The sequence below is a fragment of the Symphalangus syndactylus genome, chromosome 22 (genome assembly GCF_028878055.3).
Source record: "Symphalangus syndactylus isolate Jambi chromosome 22, NHGRI_mSymSyn1-v2.1_pri, whole genome shotgun sequence".
Lineage (NCBI taxonomy): Eukaryota > Metazoa > Chordata > Mammalia > Primates > Hylobatidae > Symphalangus > Symphalangus syndactylus.
In genome coordinates this window covers 34,648,303-34,671,348 of record NC_072444.2, presented here as the reverse complement: position 1 = coordinate 34,671,348, position 23,046 = coordinate 34,648,303, and the positions used below count along the sequence as shown (strand labels likewise).

At 54.2% G+C, this 23,046-nt stretch overlaps 1 protein-coding gene across 12 annotated transcripts in view; it reads left to right on the top strand.

Moving 5' to 3' along the window:
* Positions 1-23,046, top strand: part of PRKCZ (protein kinase C zeta) — a 133,521-nt gene that overhangs the window by 48,182 nt on the left and 62,293 nt on the right. Inside the window, exon 1 of one of the 12 annotated variants that reach the window (XM_055260774.2) lies at positions 13,778-13,923. The exons of the other annotated variants lie outside the window; for them this stretch is intronic. The gene's annotated coding sequence lies outside the window, so the exon portion shown is untranslated. Of the gene's footprint in view, positions 1-13,777; positions 13,924-23,046 lie in introns of those variants that run through there. 12 annotated transcript variants of the gene reach the window in all.

Genomic DNA, 23,046 nt, shown 5'->3' with positions numbered 1-23,046 from the left:
TGGCATCTCACCCATGGGCACCAGTCCCTGTGGAGCAAGGTCCACGCAGCCCTTTGTTCTGGACGGAGCTGACACTCAGGCCACAGACTCTGACTCCATTCTTCAGAGGCTTCATCGCCTCCATAGGAAGAGAGGCCTGGAGATACCAGGTTGTCTTGGGGCCACAGCTGGCCCTTGGCATGGCCAGGGAGCAGCAAAGCGGTTCGTTAGGACCAGGGCCGACCACCCCAGTGTCGGTGCTCAGAGATTCTGGGTTCTGCCCTCTTGCTGTCGTCCGGTGCAGGCCACATGGCCACCTGGAAAGGCCTGGGTTGTCGTCATATTCCGAGTGTGACCAAGAGTTCAGGGGCCCAGGTACCTTTCTGGGCCCCTCTCAGGGTCTTTGGGAAAGTCCAGAATGAGCTGGGCTGGTGGAGAATTCAGGAGGTGTGGCCAGTTCCCCTCTGTGCTCTCAAAAGCAGGGGTCACTGGCGAGAGGGCTGGGTGGCCGGGCGATCAGCCTGAAGGCATTCCTTACCTGCCCTTGGACCCGGTGAGCCAGTGACCGGCGTAGGCTTTCAAACCTTTCAAACCGCTTCTCCAAATGCAGGAGATGCTTCACTTAGAGACATATTTTTTAACTTAAAAAAAAATCTGGGAAAATGTGATCATGAGGTGAGCCCTGGGTCCAATACTGCCTGGGACAGCGCAGCCGTGGAGCCCCGTGTGTGTGCGTCCCTCAGCCCGTGTAACCCGGAAGGCATGCCTCACACCCAGCTGTGGAGCCCTGTGTTGTGTGCACCCCCAGCCCATGCACCCCGGAAGGCATACCTCGCACCCTGCTCCTGGCGGGGCCCGTGCCAGGTGGGCCCAGGCTCCTGGGGACAGTGGCCCAGGACTTGGGATGTTAGAAATAAATTTTGGGTGCCGCAAAAGAAATAGCACTTGAATATAAATTTAATTTTCTCAGCAAGGCAATTTTACCTCTATAGAAGGGTGCGTCTTGCAGATGGAGCAATGGCGAGAGCACACCTGAATGAGGGAGGTGGAGGTCTCATTCTAATGCAGCCAGTCCCTACTGCTATGTGGTTCCCCATTGGCTAGGGTTGGACCACACAGTCTAAGCTAATTCCAATTGGCTGTTTTAAAGAGAGTAGGAGTACGAGCCGGAGTGGCAGGGTGAATAGTTCGACGGGAAGGATAGTTACAGAACAGGTGACTCAGGATGACTAAAAACAGAGCAGGTGACAAGGATGACTAAGGTCAGAGCAGGTGACCAGGAGTGACTAAGGTCAGAGCAGGTGACCAGGGGTGACTAAGGACAGAGCAGGTGATAGAGGCTAGGAGGAGGTTGTTTACTGAAACTAGGGGCAAGGAGACGTAAAGGACAAGGAAGTTAAACTTTAGAATGAAGAACAAAGAATGGGGATATAAACATACGGATACATTGCTTCTTTGGAGAGGAGCTCAGAACTCATTATACTTAACAATTTACAGGCTAAAACCTTTGAAGAGGAATTTATTATATTCTACAGGAGTGGTACCGCTGGCCTGTGCCTTCTGCAGGGACAAGTAGTGGCTGTGGCCAGGAGGTGTTCGGCAGCTGTGCTTCAGCCGTGGCCCCAGCTCCAGCTCTTCGAGTTGCTGGCTTCTCTAAGGCCTGTCCTGAACTGGCCTGGAGACTGCTGAGTTAATTCTGGAATCTGCACCGTGAAAGTGAAACCTGGACCATGATGTGAGGCTGGTGAGAGGGTGCCCTGCCATCACCCCCGGCCTTGTAGAAAACTCATTCCAGTGGCCCCTGGTTCTCACTCAGGAACCTGAACCGTGCTGTGAGGCTGGTGAGAGGGTGCCCTGCCGTCACCCCGGCCTTGTGGAAAACTCATTCCAGTGGCCCCTGGTTCTCACTCAGGGACCTGGACCGTGCTGTGAGGCTGGTGAGAGGGTGCCCTGCCGTCACCCCCGGCCTTGTGGAAAACTCATTCCCGTGGCCCCTGGTTCTCACTCAGGAACCAAATAGTGATGGTTTTTTTTGTTTGCTTGTTTTTTGTTGTTTTTTTTTCGTTGTTTTTTTTTAGACGGAGTCTCGCTCTGTCACCCAGGCTGGAGTGCAGTGGCGCGATCTCGGCTCACTGCGAGCTCCACCTCTCGGGTTCACGCCATTCTCCTGCCTCAGCCTCCCGAGTAGCTGGGACTACAGCCGCACACCACCACACTTGGCTAATTTTTTGTATTTTTAGTAGAGACGGGGTTTCACTGTGTTAGCCAGGATGGTCTCGATCTCCTGACCTCGTGAGCCGCCCGCCTCGGCCTCCCAAAGTGCTGGGATGACAGGCGTGAGCCCCCGCGCCGGGACCAGTAGTGATGTTTTTACCGCTCTGGGCCTAATTGCATGCACCGTTGTCTGTGCTGTGACTTTTCATCATTGTTGTCTATGTTGTGACTTCTGTAGGAGATTCGTTGGAGAAGGAGCCACACAGCTGTGTGGGACCCGGCACTCCTTCATCACCATCATCTAGGGCCACAGACACCCCCTCTCACAAGTCGCTGGGATATGAAATTAGGAAATAAATGGGAATTTTCAGTGCGATGCAGCTGGCGCTAGGATCCTCCTCAGTGTGACATCTGAGACCTTTTCCCGGCTGGAGCCCTGTCATTCATTCATTCATTCATCCCATGCCAGGCTGGGTGGCTGCCAGAGGCACAATCTGGAACCGCCCCTTGCTAATGGGCGGACCAGTGAAAGCAAAGCAGGCTCACTGTGCAGACTGATGAGGTGTGATGGACACAGGCGGCTGCCAGGAAGGAGCCCCTTCAGAAGCAGTGGGCGGGCAGGGCAGGGAAGGCCGTGGGGAGGAGTGACTTCCAGATGAGGCTCACAGGACTGTACCCGGAAGGAGGGGGCAGCAAGGAACCTGTGGGCAGCTGGGGGCACAGCACAGGCTGTGGCTGTAGGCGAGGGTGGTGCCCAGGCATTAACAGAGGGGAGCTCGCTGGACGGGGCAGCGTGGGGTGAGGGTCGGGGGAGGCCCCTCGGGAGCCCCTGGTCATGTTAGTTGCACATTTCATGACTCTTTAAGGAGTTAGGCCTGGGTGTGACCTATTTCCCATTCCAATTAAACATGTCATTAGTCCATGTCGTGTTAAACCAGATCACTCGCAAGGAATGGAAAACCCTTGAAATACATTTTTAAATTAATGAAAGTGAGATACCGACGCCTCTGTGGGAAAAGACCAGATTCCAGGGTCTGCACCCTCAGAGCAATGAGCTGCGTCTGTTAGGGGTGACCTGAGGTCCCTGCTTTGAACCAGCTTATTGAAACCAGAAGTCATTTCTCATCTTCTGTAAGAGCCTGCAGCCCCTGTCAGATGTCAGCCATTCCCCATGTCTTGCTGACACTGTCATTAGGATTCCTATGAGGGCCAGTGGGGAGACAGCTCAGTCTCAGCCCTGCTTCTGACCCCCCCACCACCCCCAAATGCATACTGCTGGCCTTTCCTGGGTTTAATTTTATTTTGCAGTGGTAGAGGTTGTTTTGCTAAAATTATTTCAAAATCTGCCTCGTGGAAAAACGCCCACGTCAGGGTGACCATCTGTGGCAACCGAAAATTCCTTGGAGGCAGCGTCTTCACCTCCCGGCTAAGTGGATGGCACAAGCTGCCAGCCAGACCTCTGTCTGTCCCTGCCCGGAGGCCCCAGCGGCCCCTTCCTCCCGGCACCTCCCTGATCTCTGGAGTCCAGGTTTTTTCCCAAGGTCCTGCCTTTGTATCTAAATGCTGTGTCCTCTCCCCGGACGATCTCCTCCAGGCACTGGCTCTCAGGGGCCATCTCCCCCTGGGCGATGATGTCTCTGATACAGGAACTTATGGGTAATTTGCAAGTTTGCACAGAAAGTGGAGGCCATCTGTTCCTCCTGGGGTGCGCGAGCGGGGCCTCGGGGAGCAGGTGCAGGACAGGACACAGGAGGAACAGGCACGGCTGGTGGTGTGCAGTGAACAGCAGTGGTCACACCAGGTGGTGGCTCCCATGGGACTGTCGAGGCCGGCCCAGCCCTGAGCAGGTGGGGTCTGCAGAGGCCTCGTGGGTTGGAGGAGACTTATTCAGAGGGAGTTTTGGTCTTGCTAGAAATTGCATGAGATGAAAGGTGACATTTTAATTCTATCATTGAGGCGTAATCTTTTCAACACACCCCCTGAGGTGTGAGGGAGGCTGTCCCTGTATGATGCAGTCCCCGCTCCTTCAGGCTGGGGCTCCTGGCCAGTTCATCTTTCGTCCTGTGTCTGACTTTCTCTATCATTTATAAAATGACTAAGACAATTTATTTTGTAAAAAAAAAAAAAAAAAAAAAAAAAAAGGCGTTAAGATGATTCTACTTTGTAGAGGGATCCCGAGGGAGCGTCTCATCTGGGACTGGCCCTGTCCCCCATCTTGTTTTCCCTCTGAACGACCTGTGAGTTCCCAACTCTTGATTTTAGTTCTGACAACTGGAGACTTTATTCCCATACCTTTTTAAAACTTTTTAAAAGGTTTAATTTCAAGGAGATACAATTCCTTTTGTGTATTTGGTTACTAAAGCTGTCTTGCATCTCAAATGTGATTTAAGAAATCTAACAAAATGCACTGGCCACGTCCTCTCAGTAGGGGGACGCCAGCGGGCATCTCCCCACCTCGCCCCTTCTCTGGTGGTCTCACTGATGTCCCCCGGCCCCCAGCCCTCCTTCCTTTCTTTCCCTTGACTTTGTCATCAGACTCCAGGGACGACCCCTGGTACGAGACATCCTGTTGCTGATTTACTTGGTCTCTCATTTGTTTCCGTGTTTGTTCCATTTCTTTCATTCATTCATTCACACTCAGCTGTGGAGACCATCAGCCAGTCTGTGTTTGGCCTGTCTGCCACTGGCTGCAGGGCCCGGGGCAAAGGTCCTCAAGTGCCCTGGACTTCAGTTCCCCGGACTTCAGTTCCCCTTCCTGGAGAATGAGAGTGGGAGAGCGCCTCCCCTGGGGGGCTTGTGAGGATGAAATGAGCCAGTACATCCTGGGTCTGGACCGCATCTGATACTTAGCAGGTACTTAGTAGCAGGTAGTGAGTGGACACACAGTGCTTCACAACAAAGATGTGTGATAGAGGCATAGTGGATGCATAATCGAGATGCATAGTAGACACGCAAGGATTCATGGCAGAGATACATGGTGGGTATATAGTGGATACAGCAGGTGTCGTAGATTTACAACAGATACATAGCAGATATGTGATAGAAACCAGGGGTGCTAATGACAAGTCAGGAATGTCACAGAGGACTGTCTTCTGGGGGTCCTGGGGCCCTTTTCACGAGGAAGGATTGCAGGTGGGGCTTTGGAAAAATTGTCCAGTTTCCATCCCCTGTCTCCTTTCCCTGGTCACCACTCCCACCCAGTGGCAGGTGGAGAAGGTGACTTCCATATTGGGGGCCAGGATCAGGAGCAGCCACATGCCAGAGCGGGTGGGCAGCCCCTGGTGCCTGCCTGGCCCTGCCCTGACCTCCACACCAGTTCGGCCCTGTGTCCTGCCCAGGATGGATGGGTGGGTAATTTAATTTATTCATTCATTCATTTCCAGGGTCTCGTGTGGGCTTTGTGGCCTAGTACACGTTTTTTATTGCGTTTTTTTTTGGTTTTTTTTTTGTTTGTTTTTGAGACGAAGTCTTGCTCTGCCGCCCAGGCTGGAGTGCAGTGGTGCAATCTCGGCTCACTGCAAGCTCTGTCTCCCAGGTTCACACCATTCTCCTGCCTCAGCCTCCTGAGTAGCTGGGAGTACAGGCAACCGCCACCACGTTCCGCTAATTTTTTGTATTTTTAGTAGAGATGGCATTTCACCGTGTTAGCCAGGATGGTCTCGATCTCCTGACCTCATAATCTGCCCGTCTCGGCCTCCCAAAGTGCTGGGATTACAAGCGTGAGCTACCACGCCTGGCTAGACTGTGGGGTTTTTAGGGGGCAAGAATTGTACTCATATCTCTGTTTCCACCAGAGGGTCTTACTGATGGTTAGTGGACAAACAGCAGCTGATGTTCTCACCCGGCCTTGTTCTAAGAGGCCTCCAGAAAGCAAGTCGTAGCCCCAGTGACTGGGAAAGGCTTCCCGGGGAGAGCGGCTGACACAGCTGCTGCAGTAGTAAGGGTTTATTTATCATGACTGATTTATTTATTAGTTCAAGACACAGTTACACAGAGTGTGGGGTGTGCTGACCGGTGCTAAGCAGCCGGATGGTTCATCAGCAGCCAGCACGTCCGGTGGCGCATGTGCCTCGGGAAGGCCTGGGAGGGGGATGCAGGTGCTCTGCAGGGAAAGCTGCCCCCACCCCAGCCCAAAGAAGCCCCCCAGGCTCCATCAGTCACACGGTCATGCACTTTTCCTCATCAGCACAAACGCTGCTTCCTTGAAGAGAAGCGTGAGGCTGGTCACGGTGGCGCGTGTCTGTGGGCCCAGCTATGAGGGAGGATCGCTTGAGCCCAGGAGGTCGAGGCCGCAGGGCTGTGATTGCAACACTGCACTCCAGCCTGGGCAACAGAGAGAGAAAGAGAGAGAGAGAGAACTGTCTAGAAGGGAAAACAGGGATAGCAAAGTAGATGGAAGGAAGGGCCTCTGGGGCGGCGGGGTGAGTGCCGGCCGCTCCCCTCTCCACATGCTTCTGTGGTCTCTGGGGGCTGCACCTGAGGTAGCAGTGGGAGGAAAGGGGTGAAGGGCAGCACGCCCCCATTTAAACACCTCCTGGCCTAGACACCAGCTGTTCACTTGTAATCGCTGGTCACCCTGAAGAGATGGGATGGACTCCTGCCCAAAATTTGGCTCAGGTATCCACGCAGACGACAGCACCGCACACAGACGGGAGGGAGCTTCTCACCACATAATGGGGCTTTCTGGGGAGAGCAGGGGAGGGGGGTCTTCCGGGCTGGTCCAGAAAGGTCTTGAGCGCGCCAGTAAGGAGACTGCCTCGGTTTCCACGGTGGCTCTGGGGCAAGGCGGGGTGAGCAGGGGCTGGGGCTTGCAGGATTTGAACTTTACCTAGGGCCAAAGGAAAGAGCCCAGGCCCTCATCACCTCATTGGGATGTGGGCGGGAGGGGAGCGGATCGTGTCAAACACCACCAGCAGTCGAACATCAAAAATGGGGTCCAGCTCTTGGTTGCGATTTCTTTGGCTGAAGCCTGGACTCCCAGCCCCATGGGCTGAGGGGAGGTTACAGCCGGTGGTTGGATAGATGCCAGTGCTTGCCCCAGAGCTGCAGGGGAAGAAGGCGGCCTGAACCTCAGGGCCTCTGTGTCCAGTTCAGGGGCCAGGACGGCAGCATCAGTCTGCGAGGGGTATGTGTTCTAGAGTGAGGGACAGATGGGATCTCCAGAGGCATCCAGTGGCACGAATGGTGGGAAGAGCCCTAAGAGGGGAGGCTGGGAGGGGATAATCCCAGGTGGCAGGGGATGGCCGTGATGAGGCCCTGGGGTGGAGCCCAGGCAGGGAGCATCCAGGGGAAGCCAGTGTGGGTGGGGACTGGGAGGAGAGAGGGAGGCTGGGCCTGCCCTGGCGAGGGGTGGTCAGAACATCGCTGGGCGCCGAACAGGCAGGACGCAGCAGGCTGGCCTTGGGGCTCACTGCTGCCCCCGGGGCCGAGCACAAAAGGGAGAGCTAGAGGGCGCTTCCTCGCGGGGTGTTGCGGCGTGAGCGGGGACTGGTGAATGTGTGCTGTCTTCAGAGAGAGAAGAGCAGTTTTCGGGGTGAGTAGCCTTTATTCTTCACACGTCATTACACAGCACCCAGGCCTTTTATTCAGGAGGGCGCGTCCGGCCTCACCCCGGCAGCCACCCTGGCTCATTGACCTTGATCTGTGACAGCTCCCCTGTGAGTTCAGACTTCTCAAGGACGCTTGCATAGCGAACGTTGTTGAGAAGAGTAACCCCTTATCACAGCACACGTTTGTCGTGCCACGAAGCAATTTCCTATCCCTGTGGCTTTGAAGGCATAAGTCACTGCGTCATGGCCATGCTGTTCCTTCCAAACCTGCTCGTCAGGAGACAGCTCTTGCGCTCTGTACCAGCACTGCAGCCCAGCAGGTGACCCCAGCAGCTGGTTTGTCCCTGCCCCAGGGGTGAGGGCCTGCAGGGTGTTTGTAGACGCAACTCTTGAAAGGCCCTGAGGATGGGGCTTGGTCATGAGGGTGCCCGGGGCCCATCCGGAGTAGAAGTAAGCGCACTAGGCATTTGGCTAAGGGTCACGTTAGGCCTTATTTATTTATTTATTTATTTTTTGAGACAGTCTCACTCTTTTGCCCAGGCTGGAGTGCAGCGGTGTGATCTCAGCTCACTGCAACCCTTCGCCTCCCGGGTTCAAGCGATTCTCTTGCCTCAGCCTCCCAAGTAGCTGGGATTACAGGCGCCTTTCACCACGCGCGGCTAATTTTTGTATTTTTAGTAGAGATGGGGTTTCACCGTGTTAGCCAGGATGGTCTCGATCTCCTGACCTGGTAATCTGCCCGCCTCGGCCTCCCAGAGTGCTGGGATTACAGGCGTGAGCTGCCACTCCTGGCCAGGTCTTTTTTCAAATAAATGTCTAAGCAAAATGAATTTGGGGTGAAGTAGTCACAGAGCTGTCAGGAGGCGCAGAGTGGCTGTGTCCCTGGGAACTGCTGTGGATGATGACCAGGTGATGCCAGGAAGGTCACTTTCAGACACATAGTTGTCATCGTCCGATGAGAATTATTCTCAGGTCTTGGGTGGGAGGGGCTGCCCACCAGGCCTGGATGAGGCCCCATACCCCACACACACATGCTGGGCCCACGAGAGGCACCCCCTGAGGATAAGGGGGCTCCGGCGTTTGTGCTCTGTGTGGGAGGCGCCACCTCATTTGCATGTGGCCCTTCCACGTCTCCTGGCCATGCTAGACAGGTCCTCAGGATTGTTGGGAGATGAGGGCCTCGCCCAGGACTTCGATGAGGTGTCCCCCCAGCCCCTTGTGGCTGATGGAGCAGCCTGACATCTCGTGGACACAAAGCCCCCTAGAGCCAGGGAAGGACAGGGCCGGACCCAGAACCAGGGAAGGACAGGGCCGGACCCAGAGCCAGGGAAGGACAGGGCCGGACCCAGAGCCAGGGAAGGACAGGGCCAGACCCAGAGCCAGGGAAGGGAGGTGGAGCTCCAGCCAAGGCATCCAAACATCAAAAGGCAGAACTGAGCTGCTTGGTATTTGAAAAGTTTTTATTAGGAAAAATGCCAAACCGACAGAAGTAGAGAGAATTACATAGTGAAGCCTCGTGCACACCCTACCTGGCTCCTGGCAACCTGCACCCCAGCCGATACCTGTGACTCTCAGCAAGCCCCTCCAGTGGGCGAGGACCTCCACGCGTGTCACCAGGCCAGGTGACTCTTCAGCAAGCTCCTCCAGTGGGCGAGGACCTCCACGCGTGTCACCAGTCTAGGTGACTCTTCAGCAAGCCCCTCCGGTGGGCGAGGACCTCTGCGCGTGTCACCAGTCTAGGTGACTCTTCAGCAAGCCCCTCCGGTGGGCGAGGACCTCTGCGTGTATCTCCAGGCCAAAACAGAAGAAAACGTTAGCACAAGAGTCACTTGACTTCACCAAACGCAGCCAGGATTGCAGTGTCTCTGGCTCAGCTGTCTCAATTGTTTAAGAAAGTTCATGCTTTTGAGATCAAAGTTAAAAGAAAGCCTGTGCCTCGCAGGGGCTGCTCTGCCTCCCCCATGTTTCCTCGGGGTCTGAGTCTGTGACCGGGGCACAGAGCACTGTGGTGCGCAGGTCTCTGTCTCGTGATTTGTGTTAACAGTGAGTGCTGCCTACACCAACAGCTGGCTGCCTTCCGTGGCTGTGTGGGCTCCTGTGCGGAGGCCACCCCTTTCCCTGGCCAAGCAACACTGAGACGGGATTGCGTCCTCCCTCTCCTGAGGCAGGTCCTGTTCCAGACCTGCGTTTTTCCCGAACGTCAGGTGTCCTGAGACCCCTCTGTGGATGCGTCTCTCTCCTTCCATGGCCGCACACACTCCCGTGTAGTGCGTGTAGGGGCTCTGTTCCATCTTTTTCAACTATAGACAGAGCTGCGGTGGGAAGCCGTGTGCAGATACCTCCCACTTTACTTTTGTGCTGGGGCCTTTTTGGGGTCAGTTCCTAGAAGTAGGGGACTGGGTGAAAGGCTGATCACCCTCAGACACCGAACCCCTGGAGGAAACACAGGGAGGGCGAGCCCTGCGAGGTGCAGGCCTTCTTTTAACACTGACCTTCAGTTCTCGGGACTGCTGAAATCCCCTCCACCCGGGCTGTGCCTCTCGTCCGGCCCCTCAGCAGTGTCAAGGGAGCCCCCAACACCCCAGCAGTGTCCAGGGATTCCCCCCAGGGCAGTGTCAGGAGCCCCCCAACCCCAGCAGTGTCAGGGGAGCCTGCCTCCGTAGGGTGCTGCCAGCCTTAGGCCTGGGCCAGTCGGGGTGGTTGGACGCCTGTTCTGGGGATAGAGAAGTCAGGTAGCCCAGGGCCCACACTCTCAATAGACCTTCAGAGAAAAGGCATCGAGGTAAATGCTGCACTCGAGTCCCTGTGTGATCCCTGGGTGGGGCCATGATCCTCCTGGGCGCTGGTCCAAGTGCGTGGTGAGGCCGTCCTCGCCTGCAGAACCCATGCCTCTTCGCCCCTGCTCGCTCACCTATTCTCTCCTCTTCACCTCCTCCAGGAAGCCTACTTAGCCCTCTCCAGGCTGATGGGCGTGGCTCCTTGTCCCTGCAGCCATGCATTGACCTCCGTGGCTCCTGGAGGCCAGGCCACGTACTGATCCCCTCTGGGTGAGGGAGATGCACAGCCTGGGTGCGTGGGGCCGTGGTGGCTCCGAGGCGCCACCGCTGTGTCCTCTCATGAGTGGGTGCCGTCCAGGTCTGTCCTGGGCTGGCTGTGAGGAGGAGGTTGGCCTCGCGCGGCCGTGTGCATGACAGTGGAGACATCGCCAGCCTCCTGCTTGCACAGCCGACGGCAGCCCCTCTCTCTCCAGCCATGTCCCCAGGACTCTTGAGTAGTTGGCCTGGTGGCCGCGGGAGAAGCAGGCCCCGAGTCCCCAGGGCTGTGAGGGAGGCTGTCTGATGTGCCCCCTGGTCACCACCCCCTGCCTGCCCGTCTTGCCTGGGCAGATGGAGGTGGATGAACTTTCTGCGGCCGCTGTAACAGTGGCCGCCACTGGGGGGCTTAAAGCAACACGCATTTGTTAACTCAGCGGTCTGGAGGGTGCAAGTCCAGATGGATCTCACTGGGCTAAATTTAGTCAAGGCGCCAGCAGAGCGGGTTCTTTCTAGAGGCTCCAGGGAGACTCCGTTTCCCGCCTTCTCCAGCGTCTGAAGCCGCCTGCCCCTTGGCACAGCTCTGAGTCACCCCAACCTCTGCCTCCGTCTCAGGTCACCACCTCTGACACAGCTGCCCCCCGTCCCTCTTGTGAGGACCCCACAATGACGTGGTCCCACCCAGATCATCAAGGAACATCTCTCCATCCCCACGTCCTTCACTTCATCGTCTGCAAAGTCCCGTATGCCATGGAAGGTGACACAGTCTTGGGTCCTGGGACTTGGACGTGGGGCTGTCTGGGTTTTGCACAGCTGACCATGGGTGCTTCCGGATGCTTGGCATTGGAGGTTTCTGTCCTCTGCTGGAAGGATTCCTGGAGTGAGGGCAGCAGAGGGCACCCAGATGGAGGCACTGCCGGACGCACAGGGGCGATGGTCGGGGGGCGCCTGGGAGCCACCTTCCGCTATCTCTAGGGGGTGATCCTTGATCTTGGTGGCCTCAGTTTTCTCATCTTAAAGTAGTGCACACGATACCTGCTCCGTCCTCCTCACTGAATTGTCCTGAGATAGGTGTGGTCGTGAATAGTAAACATGCGGATTACAACCCTAGACAGAGCTCCATTGGACGGTTGAGCAGATGCAGCCAGGTGTGGGTCCGGCTGTGGGCTGAGGGGGTCACACGGGTCTGAGTGGCTACAGCGAGAGTCCACAGGACACGGAGAGCCCTGGCCATGGTGAGGACACGGGGTTGTGGCAGCTCACGCCCACTGCAGTGTCTGGAAGGCGGTGCTGGGTCCACCCCATTTACGGGGTCAGGCTCTCATTCTCCACATTTTACGGCCCAGCCTGTGGAGGCAGGTGAGGTCCAGGCCATGGGCCTGTGGGCCGTGCCACGTCACTCAGATTTTGTGGTGTCGGTGGTGGGAGCTGCCGGGGAAAGCCGTCATCCTGGGGCCAGGCGAGAGAGGGCCAGGGCAGTGGGGTGGACTCCAGAAATGTCCAGTAGCAGAATTGCCAGACTTGGCCGTTGGCTGGGGTGTTGAGGGAGACGTTTCCCGGGACGTCCAGGGTCTCCCAGGCTGGGCAAGCGGAGGAGCCAGCCAGCACGGGCCATTTTATCGGGGCCCTCCCTGGGGGCAGCCAAGGACCTAAAACCAATGGGTCCCAACAAAGAGGATGCCAGAGGCGAGAAACAGAATGACCAGGGCTGAATCTGGCTCCAGCTGGGGCCCCGGGCATGATGAGAGCAGGCAGGACCTTTCTTCCCTCTCTGCAGCTCTGGCACTGGCTTCCTCCGCTCAGGCTTCATCCTCGGTCAGGGGGCTCCTGGTCCCGTGGCAGCCCCGTGGCTCCTGGGTCACAGCTTCATGGGGGACACAGAGACTCCTCTGGTACCAAGGTCCCCCGAGTCCCCGGAGTACCCTGAGTCCATTGGGCCTTTGACACCCTTGGGTCACTTGTCCACCCTCACACCATCGCTGGCCCAGGGAATGGGGGGTTTGGATCGGCCTCGGTGACTGTGGGCCTCTGGCTGAAACCCTATGAGTGTGGGTGGGGCGGGCTGGGTCCTGAGGGAGCTGAGCAGTGGAGTGAACGGGGCTGGGGTGGGGCTGGTGACAGTGGAGTCCCTGTGGGGGGCAGGGCTGGTGGACAGTAGAGTCCCTGTAGTGGCTGGTGACAGTGGACTCTCTGTGGGGCCAGGGTGGGCCTGGTGGACGGTGTGGTCCTTGAGGGACCGGGCCGGAAGGTAAGGGACTGGAAGCTCACACACGGCCCCCGCGGCCTTCCCCTCGGGTACAAGGCCTGCCATCCTGAGCTCCCCACCCTACCCCGTGCCCGTCCAGGCCAGTTCACACAGCATGGCACAGCAAGGGCTCAGAGTGGAAGGCAGGAGGAAAGTCAGGCCTGCTGCACCTGTGGGTGTTGGTGTCAGGGAAGGCGAGGAGGAGCCGAGGTGGGTGCTGGGAGCTGTGCGGCTGGCTGTGCGTGTTGGGCCTAACTCGGGCTTAGCTGAGGTTACTGAGCCCTCAGGAGGGTGCTGTGGGAAAAGAAGAGGCAGAGAAGGTGTCTTTGGACCACTTAGGGGACGGGGAGGGAACCCCACGGCAACCGTGAAGGTCTGGGGCACAGCCGGGGGGGTCCCAGGTTGACAGGGACAGGTAGGGGGTGCAACACGGAGGCCTGGGGCTGAGCCTCCGAGAAGTGATGGGCAGGACGAGGGGGCCAGAGGGGATCACGCAATGAGGGGTACACCTTGGTGGTCTGGGTGTCGCCGGAGAAGCTGGTTGTCAGGACTCAGGGGCGGACAGGGAAGGGCTGGGGTTAGGGAAGAGTGTGTGGCGGGGATAGGAAGGGAGCCTGGGCCTCTTTCCTGACCGGGGGGACACTGGTTGCCGGGTCCCCTGGCATTGGGAACTGTCCCCTGCCTGCTGCGCCACGCCTGCCATTGTTGGAGTTCTCCGGTCTGGGCTGGTCTGGATGAGGAACTGGCAGGGCTGCTGCTGGCCTGGACTCAGGACCCTCACCTTCCAGCCCACACCCTCAACTCCCCGCCAGCTAGACCCTCTGTCCTGGTGCGGACAGCACCCACATCCTGGCCCCACCCTTGTTTCTTGCCCTTTGACCTACAGCCTCAGGACGTGCAGGAGGTAGGTAGGCACCTGTGGGTCTGGCCTCCTGACCGACCGTCCATGCACCCACCACCAGGCTTCTGGATGTTCACCCATGTGGGAGAGACGGGTGTTGGGGAAGGGACCACAGCTTCCTTTCAGAAGACCCAGAAGGGCAGTGCCGTGTGCCAGCCTCCTAGTTGGCGCCTTCCTTTCACCTTAGTCGTCTTTGAGGCAGTGTTTCCTCGGGACAAGTCATTTTCATGAATCTGCTGTAAAACATCTCCCAAAGTCCAAGTGTTTCCCAAACTGAGTGAAAATCGCTGCAGAATGTGGTTTCCATCAGAGCTTTTCCCTTTTCCTTCCTTCGCCGCTGCCTGGGTTACAGGGTACGGGTTCCAGGAATCCGCCTAGGGGGCAAAAAACAGACTTTCCTTCGAATCCCCTAAATTGCTCATAAAACACAGTGTTTGGGGTTTATGTGTAGGCATGATCCTTACATGGGTTAAGCTAAGGCCCCTGCCCCAGTGACACAGAAGCCTCAAACGGCACAGCGCACCTTCTGCTTGAAGCAGCTGGCGAGGCGGCCCGTGAACCTCTGACGTGGTCCATTGCAATGAGGATGAACGAGCCTTGGGTGCAGGGTCAGCCTGGACTCCCTGCTCCGTGAACACCAGCCAGCTGCATGCTGAGGCCCTCCCTCAGTCCAACCCAGAGCCCCCTGCTGAGGTCCCGGCATAGGGGACTATGGGGTGCAGCCGCCACTTGGATCGGAGGTGAATGGGACCAAACACATTTCCTCCTCCCTCACTGGATGCCTGTAATCATCACAGTACTCAAAAAAGGAAGAAAAAGGTCCTTGAAAGTTGCTGGAGTTGCAGTTCCTTTTTTTTTGTTTGGTTGGTTAGTTAGTTGGTTTTCTTTTTTTTGAGACAGAGTCTCGCTCTTGTCGCCCAGGCTGGAGTGCAGTGGCGTGATCTCGGCTCACTGCAACCTCCATCTGCCGGGTTCAAGGGATTCTCCTGCCTCAGCCTCCCAAATTGCTGGGACTACAGGAGCTCGCTACCATGCCTGGCTATTTTTTTTTTTTTTTGTATATTTGGTAGAGACCGGGTTTCACCATGCTGGCCAGGCTGGTCTCGAACTCCTGACCTCAGGCGATCCGCCTGCCTCGGCCTCCCAAAGTGCTAGGATTACAGGCATGAGCCACCGCGCCTGGCCCTGTTTTCTTTACATTTGTGACTTAGAGTCATCAGCGAAGGAAAGACAGTGGCTTGGCTAGGGCCCGCCCACTGCTGGCCAAGGCTGGCCGGGTCACCCGGATGCCTGCCCCTCCTGCTCTGGAGCCAGGCGCTGCCTGAGGGGCTGCAGCCCCAGCCAGGGCCCGGCGGATCCCTCCAGGGTCTCAGTTCTGACTAGCGAGTACCTCGATTCATGAGTATGTTTTTTAATGTAAGGTTTTAACGTAAGGTTTAAAAAGGCAGCCACCCCGTTTCCTCCCCCCGGTCCCGCATTCAGCAGTGATTTGTGGTGACTGTGACGTTCTCTTCAGTGGGCTGCCTGTGGATCACCAAGTATGTGCTCCTGCTGCTTCTACCTGATATCTCCCCATCTTGGGCTTTGAGGGGGGCTCATCTGGGGCATTCATGTTCTCTGCCCGAGTTTGCTCCTGACCCAGGGCAGGTGGAAGCCAGCAGGTGAGGACCAGGGTGTCAGCCAGGAGCTCGGAAGTGGCACGGAGGCAGCATCCGATGGCCCCTTCATCAGAGGCAACCAGGGCCTCGAGGGAGCTGGGATGGACTTCTCTCATCCTGACATCCTGGAAGGGGGTGCAACCTGCCGGTCTGTGTCCCAGTTGAGTTGGCAACATTTTTTGTCTTTTTTCGTGATGCACAAAGTAGTGGTATTTCTGAGAGCCGATGGCAGCTAGCTGCAGGGGAGAATGCTGGGGGGTGGGCGAGAGTTGGGGCACAGAGGACTCATGGGGCAGAGGCTGTGATCCAGTCCTTGTGGGGGTGACTCCAGGGATGGCAGGTGGGTGGTGTGGCCAAGGAGGAGGGAGGTCAAGGCATTGGTGTTGGGGCAGGGAGAAGGGACCCCAGTGCCCATGCGTTTGAGGGAGGGGAGATGATGGTGTGGCAGTGTAGAGACGGTGGGGGCCCAGCCCACAGCATCCATGCCCTGGGGACTGGGTGCCACCGGTCAAGGGCTCCACGGGGCTGGCTCTGGGGGAGGGAGAGCGGGCGCCATGTTGTGTGTGTGGTGCGTGTGGCACATGGGTGAGGGTATGGCCGGGTGCGTTAAGTTTATGGAAGTGTTCGGAATGCTCAGGAGATAAAAACAGCAGAGGGCTGTGTGCCCCACCCCAGCCTTTCTCGAGGAGGACGCTCCGTCATGGCCTGGGAGGACGTGGAAGGAGGGGCCCCGGGTGCAGGGCAGGTTCGTCTTGTGTGTTGAGGAGGTGCTCTCCAGGGATCTGTGTTAATACAGGTAGCCCAAGCACAGTGTCCAGTTAGGGAAGGAACATTTGAAACAGAAGAGATCACTTATTTTGTTGGAGTATGGTGGACATTAATTCTTTCTTAGAAGAGGTTTTATTTGAAACAATTCACAAAAATAATCAAACAGCACGTTGACTTTGGAGTTCAGCTCACGAAAGTTAAGCTTATATAGCAAATAAAATAAGCCAAAGAAAAAGATAAGATGACTGGGTGCGGTGGCTCACACCTGTAATCCCAGCACTTTGGGAGGCTGAGGCGGGTAGATCACAAGGTCAGGAGTTTTGAGACCATCCTGGCTAACACGGTGAAATCCAGTCTCTACTAAAAATACAAAAACTAGCCAGGTGTGGTGGTGGACACCTGTAGTCCCAGCTGCTCGGGAGGCTGAGGCAGGAGAATTGCTTGAACCTGGGAGGTGGAGGTTGCAGTGAGCCGAGATTGCGCCACTGCACTCCAGCCTGGGTGACAGAGTGAGACTCCGTCTCAAAAAAAAAAGAAAAAGTAAAAGCTAAGATGCAGCAGGTGGAGCCACCTGCTGTTGGGGTTTCAGCTTTTCTTTATGGAAAGAATGTTACGGTCTGGGTGCCTCCATTCTCTGATTTCTTTTTCTTTCTTTTTAAAATTGAAACAAAACTCCCTAAAACATGAAATCTGGAGCGTTCAACTGGCGTCACATAGCTGATCCGTGTGTAGCTTGTCCCCTGGGCGCACGGCCACCCCTATACCCCAAGGTGACGCCAGGCGTAACCTGCCCGTCCCCGGCCTTGGTGCCTGCAGATAGTTTTGCTTGTTTTGAGCTTTTGTCTTGGGATCCGGGGCCATCCACCCTGGGTGTGGCCGCTCAGTTGGGCCCATGTGGGGCTTTCCCATGGTGTGGGGTGCGGTTCTGCCGTGTCCGTCCCCACCGCCATTTGCTCTGCTGGCTGAATTCTCCACGTCTTATGTATCCACCCTCATCCTGCGAGGCACCGGGATCCCGGCTTTTGGCCACAGACATCCGAGCGCCTTCTGTTGCCCGTGGCGCGTCCTTCTTGTGGAGTTTCCGGGAAACAGACGTTTCCCTCGCGTGGCTGCACCACGTCGCACTCTGCACTGTGTTTCTGCCTCCAGTTACATGGGGTTTTCTGCACCCACAGCCACTCTGGCGCCAGCTGGGTGTCCTGTGTTTCCATTCAGCTCTGACATCAACTACCTGATGTCAGCACAGACCCCGCAGATGAAGGGCTCATTCCCACAAGCCTGCCCGTACTTGAGAGCCAGCTGCAAGTGCCAGGTGACAGCCTGGATTCTGACCAACTGGCTGTGAATCGGGGGTGTCCATTACCCCTTCCTGAGGCTCGGGTGGGCTAGAATAGCTCCCAGAACTCAGGAAAACACTTTGCTTAGTGTACCCATTTATTAGAAAGGACAGCCACATGGAGGAGCTGCCCGGGCGGCTGAGGTATGGAGGGGGTGCAGAGCTTCCGTGCCCTCTCCTGGCACACCACCCTCCAGCACCTTGGTGTATTCACCACCTCAGACACTCTCCAAACCACATCATTGAGGGCTTTTTGTGGAGGCTTCATGACAGGCACAGTTGATTAAACAGCTGGCCACTGCTGATTAACTCAGTCTCTCCTGTCTCCTCTCTGGACTGTGGGCTGTGGGACCGAAAGTTCCAACCCGCTAGGCATTCCTTGGTCCTGCTGAAGACCAGCCGCATCCTGGAGCTGTCTGGGGGCTCCCGGCTCCCCGTCATCTCATTAGCATGCAAAAAGACGCTCTTACCACACTCCAGGATTCCTAGGGTCAGAGGGGCTGCGCACCGGGAAACTGAGACAAAGGCTGAATCTGTGTTGATGGCACAGTCGCTCTGGGTCATGTGGGAATTACCGATCCACCTCCTTCCAGCACATGGACTGTCAGAGCCCTGGGTTGTCGCCACCAGAGCAGATCTGAAAGGCACTAGGCTGTGGCCTCGTGACAGCTGAGGTGAGCTGCTTCTCCGAGGCTCCTGGGTTATTGGGGACCCTCCTTTTAAAGGTGCCTGTTCCAGTCTTTTGCCCCATTTCAAAATTGGGCTGTCGAAGAGTAATGTCATTGGGGGGTCCATCTTTTTTGTTGGTTCGTGGGGGCTGTATGTGTTTTAGAGACAAGTGCTTTGATTTTTTGTGTTGTAAACAGCTTCTGTCACTCCGCGGCTCGCCTTCCATTCCATGGATGGTGTCTTCTGATGAACAGAAAGTAAAAGCTTACTTTATAATTAGGGCTTTTGCGTCCTGGCTGTGTGTGGGGCCTCTTTCTGGACTGATCTGTCTCCTTCGTTTTTTGCCCCCATGTTGTACTGTCTGATTTCTTCTGCTTTGTAATCACCATTGGTAACTTGTGTTACGAGTCTCCAATTTGGGGTTTTTAGTTTTCAGGGTTATCTTGGTTGTTGGCTTTTTACATTTCCATACACATGGGCTTGTTAATTAATAAGCCATTTACAGTTGGCTTATTTATTTTCAAAAGCTCAATAAGACATTTGGATTGCATTTGGATTTATCATCAGTATGGGAGATTAGCGTCTTTACAATACTGAGGTTTCCAATCTGTGAACATATCTTCAGGCCTTTGGGGTTTTTTTTGGCGGGGTAGTGGGGGGTTGCGGACAGGAGCTCACTCTTGCCCAGGCTGGAGTGCAGTGGCACGATCATGGCTCACTGCAGCCTTGACCTCCTGCGCTCAAGCAGTCTTCCCACCTCAGCCTCCCAAGTAGCTGGGACTACAGGTGTGCTCCACCATGCCCAGCTATTTTGGCATTTTTTTGTAGAGACAGGGTCTCCCTATGTTGCCCAGGCTGGTCTTGAACTCCTGGGCTCAAGTGATCCTTCTGCCTCAGCCTGCCAAAGTGCTGGGATTACAGGTGCGAGCCACCACGCCCGGCTTTAAATTCTTTCAATAATATTTTGTAGTCTTGTGTGTAGCGGTCATCCATATTTTTTGTTCAAATGATTCCCTGATATTCAATGCTTATGCTATTTTAAGCCGTATTACTTTTACAGTTTGGTTTTTTATGTTCTTGATTATAGCAATGTGTAAAGAAGTGTGATTAACTCGTTTGTCTTGGCCTCTCCTGTTCCCCGTAGTTTGTCTGTGGTTGCTCCGGAATCTCTCTGTGCGCCGCCATTTTGTCAGTGACCAGCTGTTTGTTTCTACCTTTCCTTCAGCTGTTCCCTTGTTACCTTGGCACTGTTGATCCTTCCAAAACAGTGTGGGACAGAAGTGGTGACAGCCACATCCTCTCGTGCCTGATTTCAGGGAAAAGCTTTAAGAATTCCACCATTAAGGGTGCTGTTTGTGGAAATACTGTTTTTCCTTTGTAAATCCCCACCAACAAATTAAAGAGGTTCTATTTTATTCCTAGTTGAAAGTTGTTAATATGAATGGTGTTGCATTTTTTCAGCTGCTTTTTTCCTTCATCTATTGACGTGACAGAACTTTTCTCCTTTATTCTGTTCATATGATGAATTCTACGGATTGGCTTTTAATGGTAGACCGATGGCATTCCTGTAGTGCACCTCGTTTGGTCGTGATGCGTTAGCCTTTTTATATTTTGCTTGATCCAGTTTGCTATTATTTTGTTTGTTTGTTGTTTTGCAACTGTATTTATGAGAGAGATTAGCCTATTATTTCCTTCTTTTTTTTTTTTTGGAGTCTCACTCTGTCACCCAGGCTGGAGTGGAGTGCAGTGGCAGGATCTGGGCTCACTGCAACCTCCTCCTCCCTGGTTCAAGCGATTCTCCTGCCTGAGCCTCCTGAGTAGTTGGGATTACAGGTGTGTGCCACCATGCCCGGTTAATTTTTGTATTTTTAGTAGAGACAGGGTTTCACCATGTTGACCAGGCTGGTCTTGAACCCCTGACCTTAGGTCGCCCGCCCGCCTTGGCCTCCCAAAGTGCTGGGATTACAGGTGTGAGCCACCATGCCTGGCCATATCTTCCTTTTGATTGATGCTTTTATCATCATGAAATTTTTTTTTTTTTTTTTTTTTTTTTGAGACAGAGTCTCGCTCTGTCCCCCAGGCTGGAGTGCAGTGGCGCCATCTCTGCTCACTGCAAGCTCTGCCTCCCGGGTTCACGCCATTCTCCTGCCTCAGCCTCCCAAGTAGCTGGGACTACAGGCGACTGCCACCACGCCCAGCTAATTTTTGTATTTTTAGTGGAGATGGGGTTTCACCGTGTTAGCCAGGATGGTCTCGATCTCCTGACCTCGTGATCCGCCTGCTTCGGCCTCCCAAAGTGCTGAGATTACAGGCGTGAGCCACCGTACCCAGCCAAATGTTGCTCTTTAGATGAAAAGTATTATTGTGATTAACATCTGATCTGTATGATGTTAGTGTGACCACACCAGCTCTGTGTGTGTATGTGTGTGTTGTGTGTGTATGTGTGTGTGCGTGTGTGTGTGTGTGTGTGTGTGAGAGAGAGAGATGAGGGGAGGGAGGGAAGGGGATTTAGTGTTTATATGCTCTATTTTTTCATCCTTTCACTTTCTTTTCTGTATATTTTGGAAATGACTCTTATAAGCAGAAATTAGTTATTTTTAATCTAGTCTGAAAATGACTGTGTTTTAAATGAAGGATTTAGTCCGTTTGCATTTAATGTCACGCTGATGCGTTACATCGTAGCTCTGTCATCTTGCTGTTGGTCCTTGTTTGTCCTGTTTGTTCTTTCTTTTGTCCCTCTTTCTTGTCTTCTTTTGGTTTAATCAGGTGTTTTTATTCTACTTTCCTCCCTTTTATTATTATAGCTTTGTTAAGTAATACTAAATGTTATTTTAATGGCTACCTTAGAAATTATGAGTCACGTCCTTGGAACGTAGCTTAAACTACTTTTACCATTTTCTTCAAAACCTTATAACAGTTTAATTCTTTTCCTTTCTTTCTTTTTATTTATTTTTTTTTTTTTTGAGATGGAGTTTCACTCTTATTGCCCAGGCTAGAGTGCAAGAGCACTATTTTGGCTCACTGCAACCTCCACCTCCCGGGTTCAAGTGATTCTCCTGCCTCAGCTTCCTGAGTAGCTGGGATTACAGGTGCCCACCACCATGCCCAACTATTTTTTGTATTTTTAGTAGAGGCAGGGTTTCACCATATTGGCCAGGTTGGTACCGAACTCCTGGCCTCAAGTGATCTGTCTGCCTTGGCCTCCCAAAGTGCTGGGATTACAGGCATGAGCCAGTGTGCCTGGCCTAATTATTCTTCTTTACTTATTGTTAGTTTGTGCTATTATTTTATCAGTCTTTGTGCTGTTATTATCATGCCTGTAAATTCTACGTGTATTTCAGACCCACAAACCAAGTGTTGTCTTAGACAGTGGTCCTTCAGATTTACCCCCAGGTTACCCTTCTAGGTATTCTAGTCTTCCTGCAGGACAGTGCTTACATGGAGACCGTCTTCCTTCTGCCTGAAGTAGTCCCTTTAGTATTCCTTTCAGCACAGACTTGTAATTAATTCTTTTTATTTTATTTTATTTTTTTTTGAGATGGATTTTCACTCTTGTTGCCCAGGCTAGAGTGCAATGGCATTTTGGCTCACTGCAACCTCCACCTCCTGGGTTCAAGTGATTCTCCTGGCTCAGCCTCCTGAGTAGCTGGGATTGCAGGTGTGCACCACCACGCCCGGTTGTTTTTTGTTTGTGTGGGAAATGTCTTTGGCATTCTTTCTGGAGGGTGTTCTCCACTCTATGTGGAGTTCTAGGCAGGTAGGGGGTTTCCCCCAACAGGTTTTTGTGTTGGCTTGGGGTGTTTGTCATTTCTGTGGTGAGGGCACCTTCCAGTCTCACTGCCACCCCTGAAAGGCAACGTCTCTGTTTTCTCTGACTCCTGTTAAAAATGTCTTCATCACAACAGCAGCCTTGTGAAGGAGAGAGGAATTGAGAATTTCTCTTAATTGAGGTTGGCAGAGCTTTTTGAATCAGGGACATGATACCTTTTGTCTCTTTTGGAAAATACCAGCCCTTGACTTTTTTTTTTCTTGTTTTCTTTTTTTTTTTTTTTTTTTGAGACGGAGTCTCACTCTTGTTGCCCAGGCTGGAGTGCAATGGCACGATCTCGGCTCACTGCAATCTCCACCTCCCCGGTTCAAGTGATTCTCCTGCCTCAGCCTCCCGAGTAGCTGGGATTACAGGCACTTGCCACCGTGACCCGCTAATTTTTTTTGCATTTATAGTAGAGACAGGGTTTCGCCATGTTGACCAGGCTGGTCTGGAACTCCTGATCATACATCCACCTTGGCCTCCCAAAGTGCGGGGATTACAGGTGTGAGCCACCGTGCCCAGCCAGCCCTTGGCTTTTCAAATATCATCCTGTTCTCTCTCCCCTGGGACCCCCACACTTCACACCTGTATGTCTAATGTGCTCTTTTTTCTGGATTTCTTCTGCCTTGGTTTTTTCCCGCTTTGTGCTTCAATATGGATTTTTTTCTGCTGTTACCTCTTATTTCACCCAGTCTACTCTTAAATCTCCCCTTTAAATTATTAATTTCAATCACTTCATTTTTTACTTTTAGAATTTCCATTTGATTCTTTTTTTTTTTTTTTTTGCCCAGGATGGCAATGGCATGCTCTCTGTTCACTGCAACCTCCGCCTCCCAGGTTCAAGCAATATTCCTGCCTCAGCCTCCCAAGTAGCTGGGATTACA